The 24,575-nt window shown below is 45.7% G+C and overlaps 1 protein-coding gene and 1 long non-coding RNA gene across 9 annotated transcripts in view; one reads left to right on the plus strand and one right to left on the minus strand.

Annotated features, from left to right (window-relative positions):
* The window catches only part of ASAP1 (ArfGAP with SH3 domain, ankyrin repeat and PH domain 1), a 347,132-nt gene that overhangs the window by 110,801 nt on the left and 211,756 nt on the right, over positions 1 to 24,575 (plus strand). The gene's annotated exons all lie outside the window — the stretch shown is intronic.
* Positions 5,342 to 10,934, minus strand: LOC123585449. Its single transcript, XR_006706169.1, has 2 exons — positions 10,859 to 10,934; positions 5,342 to 5,521 (listed from the first exon to the last, which is right to left on the minus strand). It is a non-coding gene; the product is annotated as an uncharacterized LOC123585449 (long non-coding RNA).

The following is a 24,575-nucleotide window of genomic DNA, read 5'->3' on the forward strand; positions in this document are numbered from 1 at the left end:
TTTATATGATCATCTTGTCTCTCCTACCAGATTGTAAACTCACCTTGGCAAGGACTATGTGTTCTATACATTCTTCACAGACCCTAGCATGAGGATTTGCCATAATCTCTCAATAAATATTTGCTGAACTGCATCCAGACAGCATTATTTATTTTGAGCTGAGTCCTCATCAGAGTACAACGGGAATTGTTTTTAGAAAGGTCAATAATACTTACTTTCCCGTCTCCAGTTCCTTGCCCCCAGTTCTGTATTTAGTGAGTTATTTAACCTGTGTGTTCCTTCTGCATCCTGAAGAATAGGGGAGCCTAAAGATTAGGAGACAAGGTAAAACGAGGCTGTTTGGGATAAGATTAGTATATCCCTTCTACGGGAGACTGTAGGACCTCAGGATGAATTCAGATTAGAGTAACTCCATAACGTATTTGCATCCGAGCAGAGAGGGACCCATGATTCGTTACAACACTTTCCTTCATTTTTTTTTTTTAAACCACGGATGGCATGGAATTCATCTGCAGAGAGACTTCTTGTTGGAACTAGAGCGTGAGTTTCTTTCTCTCAGGTCCTTATGCAGTTTGTCACAGCACATGCCTACCTGGTCACTCAGGCTTCCTGAGTTGTTTCATTGAATTTTTTTTTCTTTTGTGTGTTTTGCTCACTGCCTCTCTTTTCTTCCCCACGCTTCATTCTTCTCAATGGGAAATTCTAGAGATTAGGGACTGTGTCAGCAGTAGCATCGTTAGTATGGTATTTATGGTTTGCTCTCCCAGCTCAGGACTCTTTGCTGCACATTTTCAAAGCAAGTTTACTTCAATAAAGAAAACAAGTCGGTTAGTTAGCGTCTCTTGTCTAACCACCTGTTATGAGCCAAGCACTTGGACCTACATTGTTTCATTTTATCATAGAAAATTATAGCAGGGAGAAAATTTTCCGATTGTTAAGAACCTTGCATCTCATGCTAGGGAATGAGTTCTCGGGGGGTTTCTGTGATGCCCTGGGATGGGAGGATGGCTGTTATAAGATAAGTGTGGTGTGCCTGTCTGGAGTATCAGTGTTACTCAAAGAGGGGGGCAGGGAGGGGAATGGGTAAACGTAGGCAAGTTAAATGACCAGCAGTCAACATATATTTAAGCAATCATAACTAGAAGTATATACAAATATCAAGGAAATCTCAGAGTAGAAAGCAAAATATACATGAGTATTGGTGCTAAAAACAGATTTTATGAGGATCATATACTTAGAATGAATGTTTGAGGATGCCCCCTGTGACTTCTAAGGGGTACTTTCTGGAGGAGGTGGAGAGAGACCCCAGTCTAGTGGTTCCATGTCTCTTCTTGAGGACATAAAAACAGGTCCCAGTGTTTACGTCCCTGTTGGCAGAGGTGGGTCTTGAACTCCCAGTTCATTGGTTGCCATGCCGTCTGCTTCTCCTTGCCTTTCACGAGCCTTGGTGTTCAACCAGTTACCTGTATATAAGCTCAGATGGTTGTACGGAGCCGGACTTGAAAGTCAGCAGTGCTCACAGAGGTGGCCAAGTACCATAGTGGGTTATAAATGCCAGGTCTCGCTCTTTGCAGTCACCTGTCTCTGTGGCCACTGGGGCCTATGCTGTATTCCACTATAATCTGCGCATTTTTGCAGGAAATTGACTACTTTTTGGAAGATTTAGTTACCTGCTCTTCTAAAACAAAATGGCTTAACATGCCCAAGGTCAAATTTATGTATTAGAATCACAGAATTTAAAAATTGAGAAGGTTCTTAGTTCTTCTAGGCCAACATATTTGTTCTATATGAGATAGGATAAAAAGGTTTCCTTAAATTACTAGTTTTCTCTATTTGAAGTTAGGTGACTAGTCTGTTCGTTGTTGACCCGTTTTATCGTTTTGATACCTTTACCTGAATGGAGGTTGGGTGTATTGCTCTCCCTGATGAAGTGAACTAGGGCAGTGGTGTTGATGTCTGCAGGCCTGATCGGTGTCTCCGGGTAGATAATTTTACTCCTCTCCGTAGATAAATTCCACTTTCAGAGTGGCCTACTAGAATCTGTGAGAAGCTATGAATTTTCTCCACTGTTTTATTACCTGACTCTGAAAGGAAAGATACTTGTCCTGGGAATGTTTTGGAAAGCTTAGAACTAGATTGGTTATAATTTTCTTTTCAACTCTTCCTGCCTCCTATAGCTTTGGCCTTCTCAGTGTCTGAATTCTAAATCTAGGAATGAGGACTTGCTTGTGGTCACAGATCCTAGAAGCAGGTGACGTATGTCCATGGATATTCCATTCTGGCAGTGACACCAGCCTGCCTGGTGGGCATGATAAATTTGGTTTCCGCATTAAAATATGTTGACTCTTCTGTTTATAAAAGTAATATCTCCTAATTGTAAAAATAGGGAAAATACAGAAAAATATTTTTTAAATTGCATACCACAATTTTGGAAATTCTAGTAGTATTACCTAGACAGGAGTATGTTAAAGTTTACTTTTCTGTATATTATATGGTAATAGTTGGGATTATGTGTAGCACATGTAAATAATTCAGGAATGAAGCCCCTCTTGTGCTGTGTCCTATATCCAACCTTATGCTCTGCATTTTTCACTTAGGAAGTTTTCTCCTAATTAACAGTTTTACCCTCTGTTTTAGTGGCAGCATGATATTCCATTTTATGGATTTACCTACTTTACTGTTCATGTTCTTGTCACTGATGCTGGTTTTCCATTTTACTGTGGTAATAATACACACCTTGCTCTACTCCTCTTTCTGATGATTCCTATAGGAAGGGATTTCAGTTGCTCAGTTTAAGGCTTTTTGGTACATTGCCAGATGCTTTCCAGAAATGTTACGTCACTTAATGTTCCCGCCTGTGGGGTATGAGTGTGTTCCCTCCTTCTGGGCAGTGTAGGTTCTGGCTCCCCATTCTTGGGGTGCACACATTCACTCCGCTCTGGGCAGCCTGGGTGTCTCCACACCCCTGCATGGAGGGCAGCACACTGTTCATTCAGGGCCTGGGGGCCAGTCCTCATCCCTCTTAGAACTGGCTTCTTCTCCCTATTTGCTTTGTAGTCTTCATTCACTAATAGCATCATCTGTCTGGGTGCCGAGGAGTTTTCTCAGCATACTTTTTCTTTTCCTTTTTCTTTTAAGCACAGAAATGGCTCTGTTAAAATTAGCAGCAGCTGGGGTTGCTTCTGGCTGCATGCTCCCACGTGACAGTAACTTAGATGAGGGAGCCGGTCTGTCCTGGTGCCACCGTGCCCTTGCCACCTTTACCTTGCTCACCGAGGTGCCCCGCCTGGCACAGCCTCTCCTCCAAGTCACCGCAGTGGTTGTTACGCAGGAAGTGAGGTTGTAACAACACTGCAGAGGACGGAGGGTCGTGCTGCTGGTAGGAGGGGCTCCTCTTGAGTTCTGATAAACTATCCTCATTTTCTTGCAGTTTCCATTCCGATTCAGCAGACGCCCAGCTCTATTCTCTCGGGTGCTAGAGCTGTCTTCCCTCCCAGCTGGCCTGAAGCCAGCCCAGGTGGCTGTGGAGGCCCCACTGCTCCATCCTGCCCTTCTGTGTTTCCACGGACCTGCTCTCTCTCCTTTGGGTTGGACTCAGAGTCTTACATCCAAGTTTTGGGGACAAAAGTTCTCTTCAAGTATTTGGCCCTTATTTGAAGTTACGCAGACACGGACCGAACCCCAGCTCTCTCACACGTCTGTGTTAAGACCTTGGGAAAGGGGCCTGACTGTCTCCTGCTGGCCCGTGGAAGGGAACAGTCATGCCCCTCCCTGGGCTGGGGGAGGCCGCCCGGGGTGGCCTGTCGCAAGTACACAGAGGAATCTGTGAACACGTGCCACTTCCCTCAGTGGCTCGGCCTCTTGGATGAGGCCGAAGTGGGGGTACCTGGCATGTCGCAGTTCTCTGCACGCCTCCCTCTCCCTGCCCCTCTCACCCCTGCCGCAGGCAGGTGCCCCTCCTCAGAGAAGCCCCGTGTGTTCCATGGAGCCCATCAACTATCAGTGCTCTCCCTTCTTGCCTTGTCATGGGACACTATCAGTGAGGCTTTCTGCACACCCATTTGCAAACAGTTTCCTGTTCCTTATTTTAGCTGTTTTTGTAAAAGTAGCTAGTGGTGCGGCAACCATGTCTTCACTGGTCCTTCCTTCCTCAGGCTCCCCCTCCCCGCCCCCCATTCCCCAGCATGAGCAGGTCTTTCTTGTTTCTGTGTCCTTGGGCGACCCGTTACTTCTCCCATCTCGTGTTCGTGTTCGTGTCTTCAGCCAGCACGACCAGGTTAGCAGTCGTCGCTAGTAGACCGAGAGGTGATCCGTAAAGGGTGGTGGGTAAGGTCTCAGGAGCAGGTATACGACTCCCTGGCTGGCTCACTGATTTATTCATCACTTCTATGCATTTGCATCGTGACCAGAACTTCTGTGTTCCAGATGCTCTTAGCACCAGTGGCAACAAGGTGGCAACCCAGCCCCAGGGCTCAGAAGCTCATAATGAAGTTAGGTTTTAAGTGCAGTCAACTGTGGGCGGTGCTACGATAACACCTGTATGGGCTGGTGGAGGCATAAATGATGGACTTGACTGTTCCGTTTGGGGGAGGAGGCTATAAAAGGCCTTCGTGTAGGGTGTGGGCTCATCCTGAATCACACAGAGGTCCAACTGCTTCACTCCTTACTTTAAGTTACTCCATGGTGGAATCCTTGAAACTCGGGGGCAACTTAGTGAATCCTAGAGTTCAGCCCTCTTCCTACAGTAACTGAAACCCTGACAGTGTATTTTGATTTATCAGGGAGATTTTTTTCCTCTGCAAGGGCCATTCCCTCTTGCTAGATTTTGGCTGAGAAGGAGGGTATTGTGACCATTTTGGCTGTATGCTGTTAGCACGTAGTGATGTGTAGGGGTGGGGAGTAAAGAATAAAATGTGCCTGCACTTGCTTGGGTACTAATCTTCTGAATTCTACATGAAAAGAAACCCACAGTTTGTGCACATTTTTCAAGATCGATTTTTTTTCTCTTTAACATATTTATGGTACTTTTCCTAAAATGTTAAAGTATAGACGACTATGGAGATTTAAAAGAAAAAGTGAGAAATGTGAAATTAAAGGCAAAATAGGATTAAATCTCAAGGTATGTAATGTACCAGATGATGGTAGGGCCTGGAATATTCAGTAGGGTATCCTGGCAAAGGTGAGGAAATGTTGGTCTTTGTTATCTTTTGACCCTTCTTAATGAATAGTCATGTTGGAGACCACTCACCTGTCCGTTTCACTGTTTGCCATTAGTTGTTCATTGGCCTGTAATAGTTGGGATAAGGTTGATCTGCATATTACACAGGGGGAAAAAAGAGACTTCCATATGATCATTTATTTCTCTCTCACCTAAAAAGAGTTTGGACATAGGCCTGGAATCAGGGGTTCAGGCTTCTTTTTCAACCCCACCTTCCTCAGCACATGGATTTTGTCCACAAGGTCACATCTTAGCTCAAGATAGATGCTTGGAGCTCCGGCTGTCACTTCTGAGATGTAGAGACTAAGAAAGACAAAATTGAGCCCTCAAATGAATCCATCCTCTTCCATAACCCACACAACACTACAACATACTGGCTAATCTGGCTGCAAGAAAGATTGGGAAATGGATTCTTTTATGCTCAGTGGCAAAATATCCTGCTAAAAACTGGGACCCTGATACTCTGGAGAAGAGGAGAATGTGTGTTGGGGCAGACAGGCAGCAGTGTCTGTCTCAAGGCTTCATCAGAAAGGGCCTTGAGGTGGAGAGGAGACAAAGGTCAGTGCAGTAGAGAACTGGGGGAAGTCAGGGTTGAATGTTCCCCATGTGGACAGTGACATTGCCAAGAATGATGTTGGGATGCAGTCAGATGGCCGAGTCATTGAAAGATTAGTGACCTGGAGCCCAGGAGGAAGAGGTGGTTGTATGAACCTCAAAGGAGGAGACTGTTGAAAACTCCATTCTGGTAGGCCAACTGTTGGCAAGAGGCATGTCTCTCTGTCCCGCCGGACTTGGGAAGTGGGAGCCCTGCTGCTGGACGCGTTTCCTTGTGGACTTCATGGGAACATGGGACTGGGGAGCACAGGGTGACCTGTCAGTGAGCTTGACTTCACCTAGAGTGGCCTCTCCTCGTAGAGAAAGGAGAGGAAGAGCCTCTTGCTTGGGCTCTGCTCACCTTGTAGGATTCATCTTCCCACTTGTATGCAGCTGTCTCCATTATGAACGTGATTTGTGGGCAGTTTGGTTTTGAGACTTGCCGCCCTGCCTTAAACCCCAGTTCCTGGCTCTTACCTCATGCGACCCAGTTTGACTTTTCTGTTTCCAGATCTCAACTCAGATCCCGGACAAGGCATGATAATTATTTTACATGATCTGTCTTGCTTATATGCAAAGGGAGTAGCCATCTTGTGGATTATTCACAGGCATTTTTTGGTTTTTATTGCTGCTTTTTTAAAATCCTGGAATGACCTCCTTGGGCCTCTAGCATGATTAGGGGCTGCTCAGCGCTTCCCTATAAAACTCTCTACCTGTCCAGCTGAGATATAATATTCTTTCCATTTGTGTTGTGCTTTATGGTTTATAGACATTCTTCACACATTTGCTCCTCTGATTCTCATAAAGAAACTGTGTTGGAGGTAGACGTAACTTATTACTTGTTTCCAGTCAGAAGCCTAGCCTCAGAGGTCACCCAGCCAGCTTGTGGAAGACCTGGGTTTGAACCCAGGTGGTCTGTCTCTCGTTCTCAAGTGTACAAGTTCAGAGTAAGCAAGAGGATGTTAGTTCTTGGCCTGAACAGAATCTGCTTAGTTGATCTGCTGTGGCTGAAACATTTGTCTGCATATCTGACCACATCTAAACCAGCCTTTGATTGTTCGCGTTTGGTATCATCTGTGGCCCAGCTCCCTTTGGTTGGCAATGTGCAGAGCACATTTCCAGTGTTGAGACTGTTTTGCTCTATGCAATTCCATTCTGATTGGATCGGTTTGCGCAGGTCCCGGCCTCACTGATGTCACAGCAAGCGTGGTATGCTGTAGCTCAGAAAGCTGGCCCGGCCCTGGTTCTGTGCAGGCCTGTGTGTGTGTGGTTCCTCGCATGGGTATTAGCTCTGTTACCCTGGGCATACCGCTTAATATTTGCAGCCCTCTGCCTTGCCATTGCACAATTAGGGTAGAAACAGGTAGTTGCCAGGCCATTGTTTACCCCTGCCAACCTCAGTTGTCTCATCTGTAAACTGGGGATCATGATTGCCACTGCAGAGTATTGCAAAGATTAAATAAATTAGAGCTCAGCACCAGGCCTGGCGATATAGCTGGAGCTTCGCAAATGTTCCATCTCCTTGCACTTTCTCTTCCACTTTATCTTTTGGAAGTGTTTGGAGAGCCTCCTAAAAAGTGACACGGAAGGGCACCTGGGAGGCTCAGTCGGTGAAGCATCTGACTTCGGCTGAGGTCATGATTGCACAGTCCGTGAGTTCGAGCTCCGTGTCGGGCTCTGTGCTGACAGCTCGGAGCCTGAAGCCTGCTTCAGATTCTGTGTCTCCCTCTCTCTGTATTCCTCCCCGCTTCCACTCGGTGTGTGTGTGTGTGTGTGTGTGTGTGTGTGTGTGTGTGTGTCTCTCTCTCTCTCTCTCTCTCTCTCAAAAATAAAAAACGTTAAAAAAACTTTTTTTAAGGGACATGCAGGTTAAAAAAATCAAGTCAAGGTTGTCAAAATCTGAACGCCTTGCACACTCAGTACAGCGAGGGCGTGGAGTTTGAGTGTGGGGAGCAAACTTACCTGTTTGACCCGGAGACATCGCTTTGCAAATGACTCTTTTCTGAACACTGGCCTTTTCTGACCAATTTGAGACGCCATTGAGGGTGACTCACTCTAGCCCTTCATTGATGATGCTCATTTATAGGCAGTACTTTTATTGCCAAATGGACTTCCTGTCACACTGCCTTAGGGGTTGGTGGGCTGCCTGCCAACCTAGGGGTGGACCGCAGAAAGCGAGTGCGAGGGAAGCCAGCAGTCCGCGGGGCTGTGCTGAAGCGGGTGCGGCGAAGAGGTGGCAGTAAGTGCAGAGAGAGCCGTCGTCCCTTTGGCGGATCCCTGCCCCCTGCCCTCTATGGGGACTATTAAATGTCCAGAGCTGATAGCGTTGAGTCTCGAGTTGTTTATTTTACTCAGAAAGTAGATGGTGTTTAAGGTAAAGATTCATAAGCTTTGGATATTCTGGGGCCGATGGTTTTAGGCAGTGATGTTAATTTTTTTTTTCTCTAACTGAAACCTCTGGTCTTCTGCGAGGACCTATGTGTTCTGCCACCTCACAGAGGTTCCCGTTTTCAAATGGCAGCCCCATCAGTTGGGCAATATAACTGTCACTTGAGAAGACCACAGGCCACGGCTACTCTGCAGATAACCTGCAGTAAATTGCCATGAAGGTGTTACTCTGAAACCGGGTTCTTCTCCAGGCCAGTGGGGCAGAGGAAAATAGCAATTTCCTTTCTAAGGCAAGGGGATTTGGAAGGAGGGTTAAATGTATATGTGATCTCATTGAGAGCAGGGCAGCAAAGGTGAAGAAAGGCAGAGGACCTTTTAACATTTTTCATTTTAAAGTTACTTCATTTCATTTTTGTTGAAGGTGGCAATGGATGGGTGTGAAGGCTGGATTTTATTATGGGGACCCACCAGGTTTACTTAGAATTGATCTGGAGGCTGCCTCCATTGTCAGCTTGGCACCTGCATGGTACTCAGCCCTGCCCCCCACCTCAGTTCACTTCTTTGTAAGTTGGTGATTCTCATTCCAGGTCCATCCAATTTTAACTTGAAAGAAAGGCCTTTTTCAAATAGATGGAATATGCCAGTGCTTCCCAAACGTTGGTGTGCATCAGAATCACCTGCAAGTCCTATTAGAACACTCTGCGGGCCCCCACCCCCAGAGCTTCTGAGTCAGGAGGTCTGGGATAGGGCTTGAGAACTAGCATTTCCAACAAGCACCCAGGTGATGCTCACATTGCTGGTCCAGGCACCACTCTGAGGGCTACAGAAGTAAGCAAAGCAGAAATTCAAGAGCTTATTCCACTTGGGAAGCAGTCACTGTATTAGGCTCACCAGACTATTTAGGAGGATTGACTCTTAAAGCCTAGAAACTGCAAAGAGCTGAATGTTTAAAAATGTTTTTATTTATTTTGAGAGAAAGTGCGCACGCAAACCAGGGAGGGACGGAGACAGGGAATCCCTAGCAAGCTCCGTGCTGTCTGTGCAGAGACCGGCGTGGGTCTTGTGCTCACAAACCGGGAGATTATGACCTGAACTGAATTCAAGAGTCAGGCGCACAACCAACTGGGCTACCTAGGAGCCCCAGAGCTAAATGTTCAAAAATATAGAACGGAGGAAGGAAAGGAGAGGGGAAAGGAAAAGGAAGAAAGAAAATGAATTCTGTGGGAGAGGCCACATTTCTCTTATCTGTATCCTCATTTTGCGGATTTGTCCATATGTTTTTATAATGGCCTAGGAGTTTCTTGGTTTTTCCCCCTTTATGGTTTTAGCAGAACTCGTATATCTGCACCTATGACTATAATTTTTTCAGAACAACTTTTTATTCTGGAAAACGTCCAAATATAGGAAAGACAGAGGGGATGATGAGCCCCCTTGTATTCGGCACCCAACTTCAACAGTAACCAATTATTTATGGCCACTCTTGTTTCATTACTGTCCCACCAGTTTAGTTTCCTGGGTGGGATAGTCCCCACCAGATTATTCTGCAGGTCCCATGCACACCATTTCACTGATGGTGTAGTTCAGGTTGTATCTCTAAAAGATAAGGGCTCTTTTAATTTAAAAAAAAAAAAAAAAAAAAAATCATGGGGCAACTGGGTGGCTCAGTCGGTTAAGCACCCAATTCTTGATTTCAGCTGAGGTCATGATCTCTCGGTTGGTGAGATTGAGCCCTGCCTCTGGTTCGGGTTCTGTGCTGACAGCGCAGAGCCTGCTTGGGATTCTCCACCCCCCTTCCTCTTTCTCTTCTCTCTCCTTCTCTCTCTCCTCTCTCTCCTCCTCTCTCCCTCTCTCTCCCTCTCCCCCCTCTCCCTCTCTCTCTCTCCCCCTCTCCCACTCATGCCCCCTCGCAAAGTAAATAAAATCTTTAAAAACCCACAATATTATTTTCACACTTAAAAACTTAATTCCCTAATACCATTAAATATTCAGTGTTTATATTTCTTCATTGGTCTCGAATGTTGGTTTGTTCAGGTCTGCATTCAAATAAGAGCCCTACAGTCTGTTTAGATGTGTCCTTTGCCCACCCCCACCCCCACCTTTTTTCCCTTAATTTATTTGCTAAAGCAGCTATTCATTTGTCTCATACAGTTTCCCAATATTCTTTGCTGGGATTTTTGCTGATTGCATCCCTGTGGTGTTTAATGGGTTCCACTGCTCCTAGAATGTCCTGAAAACAGAGTAGGAGGTCTGATTTAGAATCAGCTTCAAGTTTGTCTTTGTTGGGAGGGGGGGAGGGGTGGGGCGAAAGTGTTGCCTTCCTGAGGACCTGATGTTGTTTACTTGCATCTAGAGGCTAAAGTGCCTGGTGTGTTCCTTCTCATTCCCTCCCTTCCTCTCTCAGATGCTATAACTGACCTGTCATTTCAGGTGTGAGAGAGGCCAGGTTTTTTAATCTAATGTGTCTTTTGGGTTAGCAACTTTCAGGAGGAACAAAATACAGGGAAGTGTGAGAGACATCATCTGATCATTTAACTTTAGGTGAGTGCTGTTCCGATATGCTGTTTTCTTACCCCACGGTGTTAGTTTTACTGTCTGTAATCTTCTGTTTAATTAACAAAGACTTTATTCTTACTTTGGATTCATACTGGCATTCCATACCTGTGATAGCTACTTGCTTGGAGTGACTCCCAGTTTGTTTTGGGTACACTGGTCCAGAACTGCAAACTAGTTATTGCCGTGACACGTATGCCCAGGATAGTGCTTTTGGGTAGACAAGGGATGTAGCAGGAATCTGGAACGTACAGATTGAGTTGCTGGCTAAGGATACATGCACATGGGCACATGGGCACATTTAGGCAGTATCATTCGATTGTGTGGCTGTCCGGGACCAACCAAGTTCATATCTTTATGTTTATGAAATAAAGGTAAAAACAGACCAGTTCAACCTACACCAAAGTCAAAAAGAGCAAGGCATATTTCACTGTAGAATTTGAGTTAGACATTGATGTACAGATGTAACATTGTACTAGAGTGAATACCATTGCTTTCCGAATATAATAAAGTATTGTTATTTCAAAGAAGGAGCTTTAATGATCACTTAATCAAGTCCCTGAGGCCCTGAGAGAAGAAGGGACTTCCTCAAGATCTGTCGTTGAATTAAGGTGCCACACTATACAGTGGCAAAACTGGATTGGCCAAGGTGTCTCCAGTAATTAACATCTATGGATTCTTGCCAAGGAAAAGAAGCCGTTTCTTTTTCCACAAGGACTGAAAAGGTCCTGGTACCTACTCAGAGTCACGGAGGTCTAGCAGCAGAGGCCAGTGTCCTTAAGTCATCTGAACTTGACCCATGCCATTTGAAGGGTGATGCATTTTGGCAAGTGGTGTTAGCATCCCAGAACATTTGAAGACAGAATAACAACCCTTTATAGCCCCAGAAGCATAGAAAGAGAAGTTTGTCCACTTTGCTGGGCCTGCCTCTTCATATGCAAACTTAGGGGATTGGGCCAGTTGTTCACGCTTTTCTGTCCTGGCCCAGCTCCGTGACCTACAATACCCTGTTTAACCTCTCTGGAGTAGTTTTCTCATCCACAGAGTTAGGAGACTGGACTGACTTTTTCCTCTGCCTACATTCTGGAACTCTTGTTTAATTCTTACACTCATGTGAGCGCACACACACACACGCACACACAACCAAGAAAGAAGGTAAAAGTGTCTGGGAAGCTGAGTGTTTGTAAGCTCATGCTTCCCCTTGTTAATTCTCGATCTTTGGCTTCAGGGTTCCTTGTAAGTAACTGATACCCAGTTTAGAGGTAAAAAATCAAAACTGCAAAAATGTCTGTGAGCTAGAACATTTGTTTTTGTTGTGATTTTTCAGTATCAGTGTGAGAAAATTAATCTCACAAACCATGAGAAAGGGAAGAAACATTTGCTGGAACTGGAGGGGGCCCAGTAAGTCCATTCTCCCCTGCGTATGTTTGGGGCTACGTCATAAAATGAGGCTAATGGAAGCCAGGTAGGCCACCTTCGTTCCTGGTGCAGCCCATGCTGGTCGGCCTGGCTTCTGTCTGTGGGCCGGTGGGTGGGTGTCCTGGTGCTGAGCTGCAGGAATGGAAGACTCGCTCGCTGGGCAGAAAGGCACCGGCTCACCCCCAAGAGGGAGGTGCGAGGGTGTGACCGAGCCCTGTGGTGCTCAGCGTCTCCTCTCTCCTTGCCGGCTACTTTGTCTCCTGCGGGGTCAAGTGAGTGTGGGAGCGGGAGAAAGGCAGGGCGTTACACCAGAGGGTACTCTTGCAAGGAAGGAGACATCTGCCCGGAGTGGGAATGAAGATGGCCCTCATACTTCTTCTAGGGATCCACCTCGGTCACCTGGTTTCCATCCTGTTCGCAGATCTGTATTTTCCTAGCATGGTAATTTTAAGCCCCTAGGGAGCAAGGTGTTCATGAGGCTGCCTGAGCTACAGTAATGTCTACCTTTTCTTTTCTTTTTTTAAACATTCATTTATTTTTGAGAGACAGAGAGACAGAGCACAAGGTGGGGGGGGGGGGCGGGCAGAGAGAAGGAGACACAGAATCCGCAGCAGGCTCCAGGCTCCGAGCTGTCAGCACAGAGCCCGATGCAGGGCCCGAACCCACAAACTGCAAGATCATGACCTGAGCTGAAGTCGGACGCCCAACCGACTGAGCCACCCAGGCGCCCCAAGTAACGCCTACCTTTTATTGGGCACTTTCTTTGTACCAGCCACCGTGCTGAGCACTTTGGACTTGTTTTCATCTAATCCTCACTCCACAACAAGTTAATAGGTGCCACTGTTAACTCCACTTTGTAGATGAGGAAACTAAGGCTTAGCAAGGCTAAGCCGATGCCTGAGGTTTATATAACTGGTGCAGATTAAGAAAGTCATGGGGCTCCTGGGTGGCTCAGCCAGTTAAGTGTCCGACTCTTGATCTCACCTCAGGTCATGATCTTGCAGTTCATTGGATTGAGCCCTCCATTGGGCTCTGTACTGGTGACATGGAACCTGCTTGGGAGTCTCTGTGTCTCCCTCTGCCCCTTGCTCACCGTCTTGCATGCTCTCTCTCTCTCAAAAATAAGTAAACATTAAAAGAAAATCACTGGAAAAAAACCCTTTGGATACTACTCCTGAAATCATTATTGCACAATACGCTAACTTGGATGTAAATTAAAAAATAAATAAAAATCAAAAAAAAAAAAAAAAAGAGACAGACATGTCATTTTCTTTCATTCTAACTCTGTGTGACATGATTGTGTTGTGTTCTCTAATTCTGTTACCGAGTAGCCCCAGGAAGGTGGCTGGAATGGCGTAGGGCTTGGGGAACGACTTGAGCCCCGTGGCTAAGAAGAAGCAGTCAGAAGAGGAGTCAGAAGAGCAGGTCTGAGGTGATCAGTAGTGTCATCCTGGTAGGTGAGGAACCCGTGCTTTCTGGGTAGGCCACGACGTACAGATAGATACAGGCACAGACTTATACTTGATACTCACCGCCGCTTACTGGTGGGTGGCATTGCCAGGTGCCAGCACCCGTGCCGGGTGTTTTACATGTACCGGTCTCTTGGAAACGTGAATGCAGCGATATCTTTTAAAGGGACTGGCGAGTGCTTCACAGGGTCCCTTTTGTCTGCCCTTAAACCTCTATCCATGTATACACGGGACCTCCTAGACCGAAACACCGCCTCACGATCCACCTAAGACGACTTGTATCCTTAGGACTGGAAAGGTCCCCACACAGAGGATGTTCAGGTTCAAAGTCAGGGCCTCTGGGAGCTGGTGCAGCTTGTAGTGTTGCTTTTTTTTAGCATTTATTTTTGAGAGAGCATGAGCAGAAGGGGGGCAGAGAAAGGATGACACAGACTCCGAAGCAGGCTCCAGGCTCTGAGCTGTTCGCACAGACCCCAATGTGGAGCTCAAGCTCACGAACTGTGAGATCATGACTTCATGGAGAAGTCTTACACTTAAGTGACTGAGCCACCGAGGTGCCCTGCAGTATTGCTTTTTGAACCAGAAGTCCAAATATTTTCTTTCTCTTCCTCCTTTTAATGATGTCATCTTCTGTTTATGTCATCTTCTGTCATGCAATTTCCTTTTGGTCTCGGTCGTATTCACGCTCCCTTTCAAAGGCACTGTCTGTGTCCCGGGCCTGGGGCTTGGCTTCAGGGATCTGCAGTGATGGTGGCCAACTCCCTTAGACGTCACTTCCATCTTTACAGTGGACGGTATTCATTTTGAGTGACATAAGGGGAATAATCAGCAAGGATGTACTTGCACATAGACATTCCAGGCTCGGTTCAGATCACTTCCATTAGAGGATATATAAATAATAGCAAATCCTTTGGGGCCATGTTTAAATTACTACTGTTTTAAAAACTTCCCATTGTTAGCTGGAGTTGTTTGTTTTATACTTTGAAAATAGAATTTTAATCTAATTTGACTTACGATAGCCTGGCCTCATAGCATTGCTTTCTGAAATTGTAAGTAACCTTTAACAGAAATTGCTTATTTTGCCCTTTTAAAATAATGGTTTAACAAATGAAAAGAAATGCACATGCACTGAAAAAAGACTTGGAAGAGAGAGAACACAGGGTCCATAGAGATTGGCTCTAGGATAGAACTGGCCATTGCTATCTTAGCAATGTTAGGTTGTCTGCACGTTCCAAAGTTTCCATCTAAATGGATATTTTTCCTTAATTTTACAAAATATGACCATTGGGAAAACAGAAGCAAGAGAATTTGAAAAATCACCCCCGACCCCAGCACTCCATTCACCACCGCTGGCATTTTGGTGTCCTGCACTCGTCTCTGAGTAGCAAAAGTGTTTCATTCCCCAGATCTGCAGTTTTCCCCCTTTGCACAGGTTCCCGACAGCCTGCCCAAGGCTGTATCTTCACAGAAGGACTCTCCTCCCTGACAGTAGCAGCCCCTGCTGAGTCTAACAGATAAGCCACCTTCACAATGAACCCAAACAGGAACCTCAGGGAGGAAACGCTGTCCCCCTACAGTTAGTCTGTAGCCCCAAATGAGAACAGTGTGTTCTGTAGTAAAATGTAATCTACGCACTGTGTTGACATTGCGTGAAATTTATTTATAGTAAAGCTCATATGTATCTGGGATAGTTTCTGCGTTGAGCCCATTAAGAAAATTTTGAGTGTGGGCAGAATTTAAACAGATTATTTCCTTATTTCCTCTAACGGGCCTGCAGCTGCTCTGTTTAACCTACCCGTTCATAGAAAGTTTTCAGAGACATGTTTTTTTTAAACCAAGGAATATGTGATTTGGTGATGGAATCTATAAATAAAGTGACCCATTTTTAACTAGATTGCTGGTGTGCTTTTCAGCAGGACTTTGTGGTTTAGCTAATGAAATCTTTTCACAGATGATCCTCTGAACCTTGTGTCTAGTTCTATCACTGCCGCTTTTATGACTTAATTGCCTTTGTGGTTTAATTCACTTCATGACACATTCATCACCATGAAGTTGTACACTCTTCACCCCCCTGTCCTAGTATTTGCTTGATGACTCTTGGGGTCAAGGAGAGGTCAAGAGGTGGTTTTGCGCTATTAAAAATAAGTGGTTGTTTGCATAGGCTAATCTGTCTTGTTTAATTAAAACGGTCTTTGAAATTTTAATTAGTGCATTGAATCTGCTTCCTCTTGATAATTTTCTGTTCCATAATACTATCGGTTGAGCCTATAATAAGTTATTTCTCTTACTTGTAGAGAATTAGAGTTTATAAAGTCCTTTCATATTTATTCTTCCACGTAATCATTCCAACATTCTCCTCCCCCCAAACCCCGATATGACAGATATTATTATCCTCAGATTTTTTGCAGGTGGGGAAACTGAGGTAGAGAAATTATAGGGAGAGTATGCTGGGTCCTTACGGCTATTAGATGGCAGGCCTGGGATGCTCCCACTATAGAAAGCGGACAGGGGGCGCCTGGGTGGCGCAGTCGGTTAAGCGTCCGACTTCAGCCAGGTCACGATCTCGGGGTCCGGGAGTTCAAGCCCCACGCCAGGCTCTGGGCTGATGGCTCAGAGCCTGGAGCCTGTTTCCGATTCTGTGTCTCCCTCTCTCTCTGCCCCTCCCCCGTTCATGCTCTGTCTCTCTCTGCCCCAAAAAAATAAATAAACTTGAAAAAAAAAAAAAAAAGAAAGCGGATAGTTGGGATATTACAATTTAGGAAAAAGCTCCTGTTTCATTGTTGTCTGGGAGCCTTGGGGTGGCCCTCGTGTTAACACCTTGCAAGTATGTCGGGAGGCCCCTGTGGAGTACTGGAGTGTGAGATTTTCAGCTACACCAAGGAAGTTGACTTGGTCACGTCTTCCATTCTTGTGGTTCTGGCCATGAGTTCATGTGGCAGCACATCTTCACATCGACAGGTGTTAAAGTCAGCTTTTGGAGGAACCAGAATCTGTTCTTTTTTTAAAAAAAAATTTTTTTCCTTGCATTTATTTATTTTTGAGAGACAGAGACAGCATGAGCAGGGGAGGGGCAGAGAGAGAGGGAGACACAGAATCTGAAGCAGGCTCCAGGCTCTGAGTTGTCAGCACAGAGCCCAACACAGGGCTCGAACCCATGAACCCCTTGAGATCATGACCTGAGCTGAAGTGGGACGCTTAACCCACTGAGCCACCCAGGCACCCCGCAGAATCTGTTCTTACTTGCTTCCTGTAGAGGCAGTGTCTGTTGATGTAGAGTTTTTCCACTCCCCCCCCCCCCCTTGTGACTGTGGTGTCCACACTTTCCAGATGCATCCAAGTGTAGATCTTCCTGACCATGCCACTCGACTACACAGAGCATGGAGAGAGTCATACCCTGGGCACAGCCCTTGTGGCTCCTGGCTGAGCTCCTGTTCTTCTCCACCCCTCCATGGGAGAGACGTTACGTACACATAGGTGTAGTGCTCAGCGATTTAAATGTTTCCCTTCCAATTCTCATTTCATCTTCTACCGGCCTTGTGAGGTAGGAGGAACAGAGGTGAGCACCTGCATCGTCCAGCTCCCGTGCTCTAATCTGCCAACGAGGAGACCACAAGACTCGGAAACAGAAACGCGAGGCCAAAGTCACAAAGCGATGATGCTGGACCTGAAGCCAGGTATTTCTGGCTTCAAAATGCCTGCTCCCTCTACTATAGTAAGCTGCCTTTCCAAAACTACAAAATAGATTTTTTTAAAGCTTTAGGATTAAAATAACACCTGAGAGACATCACGTTTGCGCAGTAAGCCGCTTCCTCCCTCAAAAGTTGTCTCCAGTTTCTGACATAGAATTAATTTAAGAAATGTTCACAATTTAAATTTATAACTCAGTTTGCTCCTGGCATATGCATTCTCGAATTTAGAATGCTATCACAAACCCTTTAGTTATTACCGAAATATTATAAACACCTACAACTATCCATCCTAATGAGGAGGTTTGCCAGTCACAGCTTCAAAATTCTATTCCACGCTTAAAAGATATTCCGTGAGCTAAGATGTTCACAATTACCTACTTTCAAAATAAGATAATAGTGTTTCCCTTGGTTGGATTATAAAAACAGATTCTTGACTCCAAATCCAGCTAACCAACCCCATGTTATGATCAAAATGAGAAGTCTGAATATAGGCAGACTCGAGGGATGCAGTGAACTACCCAGTAAATGAAATGTAAATCAAAGAGAATAAAATCAAGTAGTACATTTATAACTCTCAGTGTCTGCATGCAAATATAACCCCCCTTCAGAGTGAGGTACACATGGTCTTTTAAAAATTATTGTGGATCATAAGCAAAAAATTAGCAAGTGCAAGATCGTTTGATAAAACAATCAGATTTAGTCAAATTTAATTAACATCATCAGGGAAGAAAGGGAGGAAGAAAATCCCAAATACGGATAATTCAGAAGTCATTTTTTGTGGTCTTTTCAGCAATAGATTTAGTTTTTTCACCATCTGTGCTATGTTTTTGACAGACATAAAAAAATAATTTCACCTCCCTCAATACGTGTCAGCTAACGGGGAGCGAGTACGCAGAAAGGGGAGCAACAGGTAGTCGAAGGAAAGGACCGGTTGGAGCTTTAAATTTTAACGCACACTGTGCAGCTTACATGCAGGTAATCGCATTTTTAGTACTCGATCAACAAGCACGTACTGAAGCACCTACCATGCATCAAGGAGTTAAAAGCACTGGACACCAGAGCTCCAGACCAAGGGAGCGTGGAGTCAGGGCCCCTGAACGAGGGCGGCTGGGCACAGTGAACGATGTGTTTCTAGTTTTGTTTCTCTCTGGGGTAGCTGCCCTGAAAGGCTTATGTGTTTAATTGGAGGAGAAAAAGCACCGTGGAGAGAAAACATCGAGATGGAGAATAGAAATGTTAAGTGGCATGCTTGACACGTCAGGAGCACTAACACATTTATGTGGCTCGTTGGGATTTACTTCACGAGCGGACCCTAAGTATATGTAGGAGATAGCTTCCCAGCCCCCTCCCTTTCATCTTTACATCTGCTCATTTAATTTCCAGCAAAGAGCTGGGTCTGTTCCGCGCCTGTGCCCTAAGGTTATTGGCCTCCATCCCCACACGTCTGATGTAAAAAGTTTAAGAGGCGATGAAGGACCGGCTCTGGCTCAGACCTTTGACCAGTTGATCCCGTGAACCCTCAAGGGGGCTTTGTACGAATGACGATGGCTACGCTACGGGTTTTCTCTTTGTTTCAGAATTGATTTTGTTGCTTAAAAAAAGGACATTTATCAAAGGCTGAAGGGATTGTCAATGTGGGGAGAGGGGCATTAAAAAGGAAGCCATTATCCAAATGACTGGTGGAGGGGGAGTCGCTTAGGATGTACGCTTACACTGACGTGTATAAACAGAAGGTAATTGAATGCCTGGCCAAATAATCCTACCTGCATAGGAGCTAAAGCACAGGAAGTGCCTGCTCTTTGCTAGATTCCCTGCAGGACTAAGGCCTTCTTGGTTTTTTTTTATTAAAATTTTTTTTAAGTTTTTTTACTTATTTTGAAAGAGAGAGAGAGCATGAGTGGAGTAGGAGGAGTGAGAGGGAGAGAGAATTCCAAGCGGACTCCGTGCCACCAGCCCACAAACCACAAGATCGTGACCTGAGCTGAGATCAAGAGTCGGACAGTGAGCCACTCAGGCCTTCTAGACCTAACTCCTGACTCCTCCCAAGAGCCCCACAGGTTGGAATTATCATTGCTGCCCTTCGAGGGAGAAACCTAAGGCTTAAGGAAGTTAACTCTTGTTGAAGCTTTCATAGTCAACCACTCCATGGCTGAGTGGAATCTAGAACCAGGTGTTTCTGACCTCAGAGTCCCAGTTGATTGTGACAAGTCATAGCTTCCTCTGATGATGTTAGGACTGTAAGCAAAGGACCTTGTGGGAATCATGTCTGGAGAGAAGTGCCGAGTATGATGGAGGAGACCTGCGTGAATCCAGGGAACCCAGATAGCTAATAAAGTGCGTTGTGGTAGTGGCAGAGGGGCTGCTGGATGTGAGGTTCTTGGTAGGATCCCTCCTAGGGTGTCCTGGAGGGGCAGTGAAATGCTGACAGACAAGTCCATTTGAACAGTGGAGTTTCGAGGTTGCTTAAGCCGCAGATCACTTGCTAATTGTGCCTCGAGGCTAGTGTAACCTATCTGGTCTTTGGTGTCTTCACTAATGAAATGGGGGTGATTGATTATATGAATGAATGAAATAATCCATTATTACAAGGTGCCCACAACGTAGCAGGAATTTTTTAAACACCATGTGTAGGACAGTGAAAAATAGATCAGGGGTGGGGGTGGGGGTGGGGGGCGCCTGGGTGACTCAGTCAGTTAAGCATCCAACTCTCGATTTCGGCTCAGATCATCATCTCACAGTTTGTGGGTTCGAGCCCTGTGTCGGGTGGGCTCTGGACCGACAACGTGAAGCCTGCTTGGGATTCTCTCTCTGCCCCTCCCCTGCTCGTTCTGTCTCTCTTTCTCTCTCAAATAAACTTTAAACACACACACACACAGATCAAGGAGTGCACTCATTGAGCTTATTTTCCAAGGGGGACAGATAGTCAAGAAATCAGCAAATACAGTTTGTCAGGTGGTGGTGAAGTGCCATGAAGAAAGAATGAAGAGAGAGGTACGAGAGCATGAGGGTAGGTAGGCTTCAAGAGCAAACACGGAGTTAGCCACATAGATGTGAAGGCAGGGCAATGCAAAGGTAGTGAGAAGCATACCTGGCATGTTCCAGAAGCAGTGAGGTCTTGTGGCCAAGGAAGAAGTGGAAGGAGAGGTTGGAAGGGGGGTCCTATGGCCATTGTAAGGACTTTGGCTTTTATTCTGACTGAATAGGGAGCCTCTGGAGAATCTTGAGTAGAACAACAAAATCTGAATTGACTTTCCTTTAAAAAGAGCCCCTCTGTGGGACACCTGGGTGGCCCAGTCAGTTAGGCATCTGACCCTTGATCTCAGCTTAGGTCACGATTTCACACTTTGTGGGATCGAGCCCCGCATCAGCTCTGGAGTCTGCTAGGGATTCTCTCTCTCCCTCTCTCTCTGCCCCTCCCCGACTCGTGCCCTCTCTCAAAATAAACAAATAGGGGCAGCTGGGTGGCACAGTCAATTGAACCATTGAGTGTTGACTTTGGCTTAGGTCATGATCTCGTGGTTCGTGAGTTGGAGCACCACATCGGGCTCGCTCCTGTCAGTCTGTCAATGTAGAGTCCGCTTCAGATCCTGTCCGCCATCACTGCCCCTCCCCCACGTGCACTCTCAAAAACTTAAAAAAAAAAAAAAAAAAAAAGAGTCCCTCTGCTCCTGGCTGGCTCAGTTGGTGGAGCATGAGATCTTGATCTCAGGGTTGTGAGTTCGAGCCCCACTTTGGGTGTAGAGATTACTTTAAAAATAACATCTTTTAAAAAAATTATTAAAATGGTCCCTCTGGCTACTGTGGAAGATAGACTGTGAGGGTACTGAAAACATGCAAACATTTGACAAGTGGAGATCAAGCTAAGATTGTCAGTTACAGCCCCTGGGGTGAGCAGGTGTCTAGAAGACCATTGGTTATAAAAGTGTAAATTGCATGTCATGCTTCAGGAAGGGCTGAGTAGTGAAAGTTGCTTTTGCCCCGCCCCATCATTACATGAGACTGTTGGGCATGATCACGTTCACTGATTAAAATGGTTTTTATTCATCTAATCCATTAGCACTATACTTAGTATTGATATTAGTCTGAGAGCAGAGGTGATATTTCTTTTTAGGGTGAATGGATCAGATCTGATACTTGTTTCTACTTGGAACTGGAACAAAAAAATAATAATGCAAGATGTTCTTTTCTTTTTAAAAAAAATTTTTTTTAATGTTTATTTATTTTAGAGACAGAGCACAAGCAGGGGAGGGGCAGAGAGAGCCGGAGACAGAATCTGAAGCAGGCTGCAGGCTCTGAGCCGTCAGCACAGAGCCAGACACGGGGCTCGAACCCGTGAACCATGAGATCATGACCTGAGCCAAGGTCGGACACCCAATCGACTGAGCCACCCAGGCGCCCCACAAGGTGTTCTTTTCTAACCACCATAAAGGATTAAAGTATATTTGGTTTTATCATAAAGTATATACATTCCGTGTATAAGAATCAGTTTCTTTTTTTTTTTTTTAATTTTTTAAAGTTTATTTTTTGAGAGAGAGAGAGAGCAGGGGAGGGGCGGAGAGAGAGGGAGAGAGAATCCCAAGAAGGCTCCACATTGTCAGCACAGAGCCCAATGTGGGGCTCAAACTCACGAACCACGACATCATGACCTGAGCTGAAACCAAGAGTTGGACACTTAACTGACTGAGTCACCCAGGTGCCCCTAAGAATCATTTTCTTAGCAAAAAAGGGAGACTTTTTCCTAAATCAGTGGTTCTCAGGGGGTAAAGGTCATTTTGCTTCAGCCCCCTACCCAGGGACATTCAGCAATGTCTGAAGATGGGTTTTTTTTTTTTTTTGCCCTTGTCCAGAAACTTTGTTTTTTAATTAATAGGTTTGCTTTTGATTTTTTTTTTTCAATGTTCATTTATGTTTGAGAGAGAGAGAGAAAGCATGCACAAGTGGGGGAAGGGCAGAAAGAGAAGGGGGCGGATCGGAAGCAGGCTTCAGGCTCTTGAGCTGTCAGTGCAGAGCCAGACGCGGGGCTCAAACTCACGAACTGTGAGATCATAACCTGAGCCAAAGTCAGACACTTTACCAGCTGAGCCATCCAGGCGTGCTTAGATTGGTTTTTTTAAAGAACAGCTTTAGGTTTACAGAAAAATTGAGCTGAAGGTATGAAGAGTTTTCGTATAGTCCCTCACCTCCCCTGTCCCCCAGTCCCCCAATTAGTAACACCTTGCCACTAGTGTGGTACACTTACCATAGTTAACGTGCCAACATTAATACGTTAGTATTAGCTGGAGTCCACGGTTTCCATTAGAGTTCACGCTTTGTATCGTGCCTTCTATGGGTTTCGACAAATGTATGCTATGTATCCAGTGTTACTGTAGGTACACGGTGTATGCTGTAGTTTTGCTGCCCTGAAAATCTCCTATGCTCTACCTATGTATCCTTCCCCCTCCTTCTAGACCCGTGGGAACCACTGTCTCCACAGTTTTGCCCGTCTCAGAACGTCAGTGCGTCAGATTGCACAGTATGTATGTAGCCTTTTCAGAGCGGCTTCTTTCACTTAGCATAATGTGCATTCACGGTTCCTCCATGTCTTTTCCTAGCTTTACTGGCTCATTTCTTTTTAGCCCTGCATAACGTTTCATTGTCCGGATGCATAAAGATGTGTACCACAGTGTGTTTATCCGTTCTCTGGAGGAAGGACGTGTTGGTCGCTCCTTTGGAGAGGTTTTGGATTGTTAACCTGAAAAGAAGCCAGGATGCTGCTAGATACCCCCACAGGACACCCGCACAACACAGAATTACCCAAGTCAGTATCGCAGGGGTGGAGAAAGCTCTGTTCAAAATACATGCTAAATAGGATGAGACAGAGTATTTTAATCACATACTTCCAGTTTTGCTGTGCTTGAGGGTAGTTTGAGAACCTCAACCTTATAGCAGCCCCAGACACGAAAGTTCCATCTTGTAGATGAAGAAACAAACAGGCTAAGAAATGTTAGTAACAAGCCTCCTGTCATTCTGCTAGTAAGTGGCCAAAGCCAGGGTTTCAGACCCGATGCTTCTGTCCCTGAGCCCGAGTAGGACACTGTCACCCTCCCCCCTCCCCCTCCAGGTGTTATTTCAGTCTTTCCTCCTGTATTATTTAGGGATTCTTTTGGTTGTGTTTTTAACCAAAACAATCGTCCTTTTTTCCCTTGGTGACTTGAATGTCTTGTAATCTTTTCAGTTCAGTGGACGTTCTTGGAGTACATGCTAGGTCACCCTGTGCTGCAGGAGCAGCAGAGCTGAGGAAACCACGGTCCTCAGGGGCCTTTCAATCTGGTTGTCTTCTGGTTCCTCTCTCTTCATCCTCCTCTCCCCTTCGATGCGGCTGCCCCAGAAGGTAGAGATACGGTGACACATGTCCTCTGATGACCCAGCCCTTCCTAGTCCCAGAACCGAAAACCTGTTTGCTCCAGAGAGCCATTTACTTAATGAAGTCATGAAACTTTAGGCACCCACACCCCCTGCACCCCAGCTGGTGTCTGTCTCAGGTCTTGGCTGCCATCTCTGGCCTTCCTCCTGTGGCCGTGAATCCGCTTCCCTGGCACGCGGCAGCTGATCTGGATAAAGAAGTTGGTTGTTCTTTTCAGTGCCCATTAGAGGCCTGCCCTCTCGATCTGTTCTTCCTGTTTGCTGTGAAAAACAGCTGCCAGCGTTGGTTTAAAAGCCAGCATTTTTATTTGTTTGGGATTTTTGCCTATTCATTTTTAGCATTTCTCTCATCTCTTGCAGCCGTGGAGATAGCTGTTCATTGTGGCACATACTCTGTGTCTGGGGAAAATGAACACCACCCCCCCACCCCACTCCCACCCCCGCCCCCAACACACTACACAAACACACATCCCATAAAATATTTGCTTGTTTGTTTTTTAGCAACCCAGGCTGGTTTCCGTTCGTTTATTTAATCTTCAGAGAATTTTCTTAAATATAAGGCTGGTGTGATGCCTTTTTTTTATTGGCTAAGGTCAAAAAAAGGTGTATGTGGTTTTTCAGATCTTTGTGCAGATGAGTGAGCACCAGTCTGTGCGTGCGTGGACATATTCTCTATAATGTTAGACAGCAGCCACGGCCAGATCATTTGTCCACATGCCTTTTCTCTCCTTTTGGAACATCAGCTCCTGGAGCACAGAGATCGCAAGTAATTATTTGAGTACCTGCCCCTACCTGGGAGCAGGCTCTGGGCTCTGGGTGTTGGGAACCCTCTGCCTTCATGGAGGT

This window comes from Leopardus geoffroyi, chromosome C3 (assembly GCF_018350155.1).
Source record: "Leopardus geoffroyi isolate Oge1 chromosome C3, O.geoffroyi_Oge1_pat1.0, whole genome shotgun sequence".
NCBI classification, from domain to species: Eukaryota; Metazoa; Chordata; class Mammalia; order Carnivora; family Felidae; genus Leopardus; species Leopardus geoffroyi.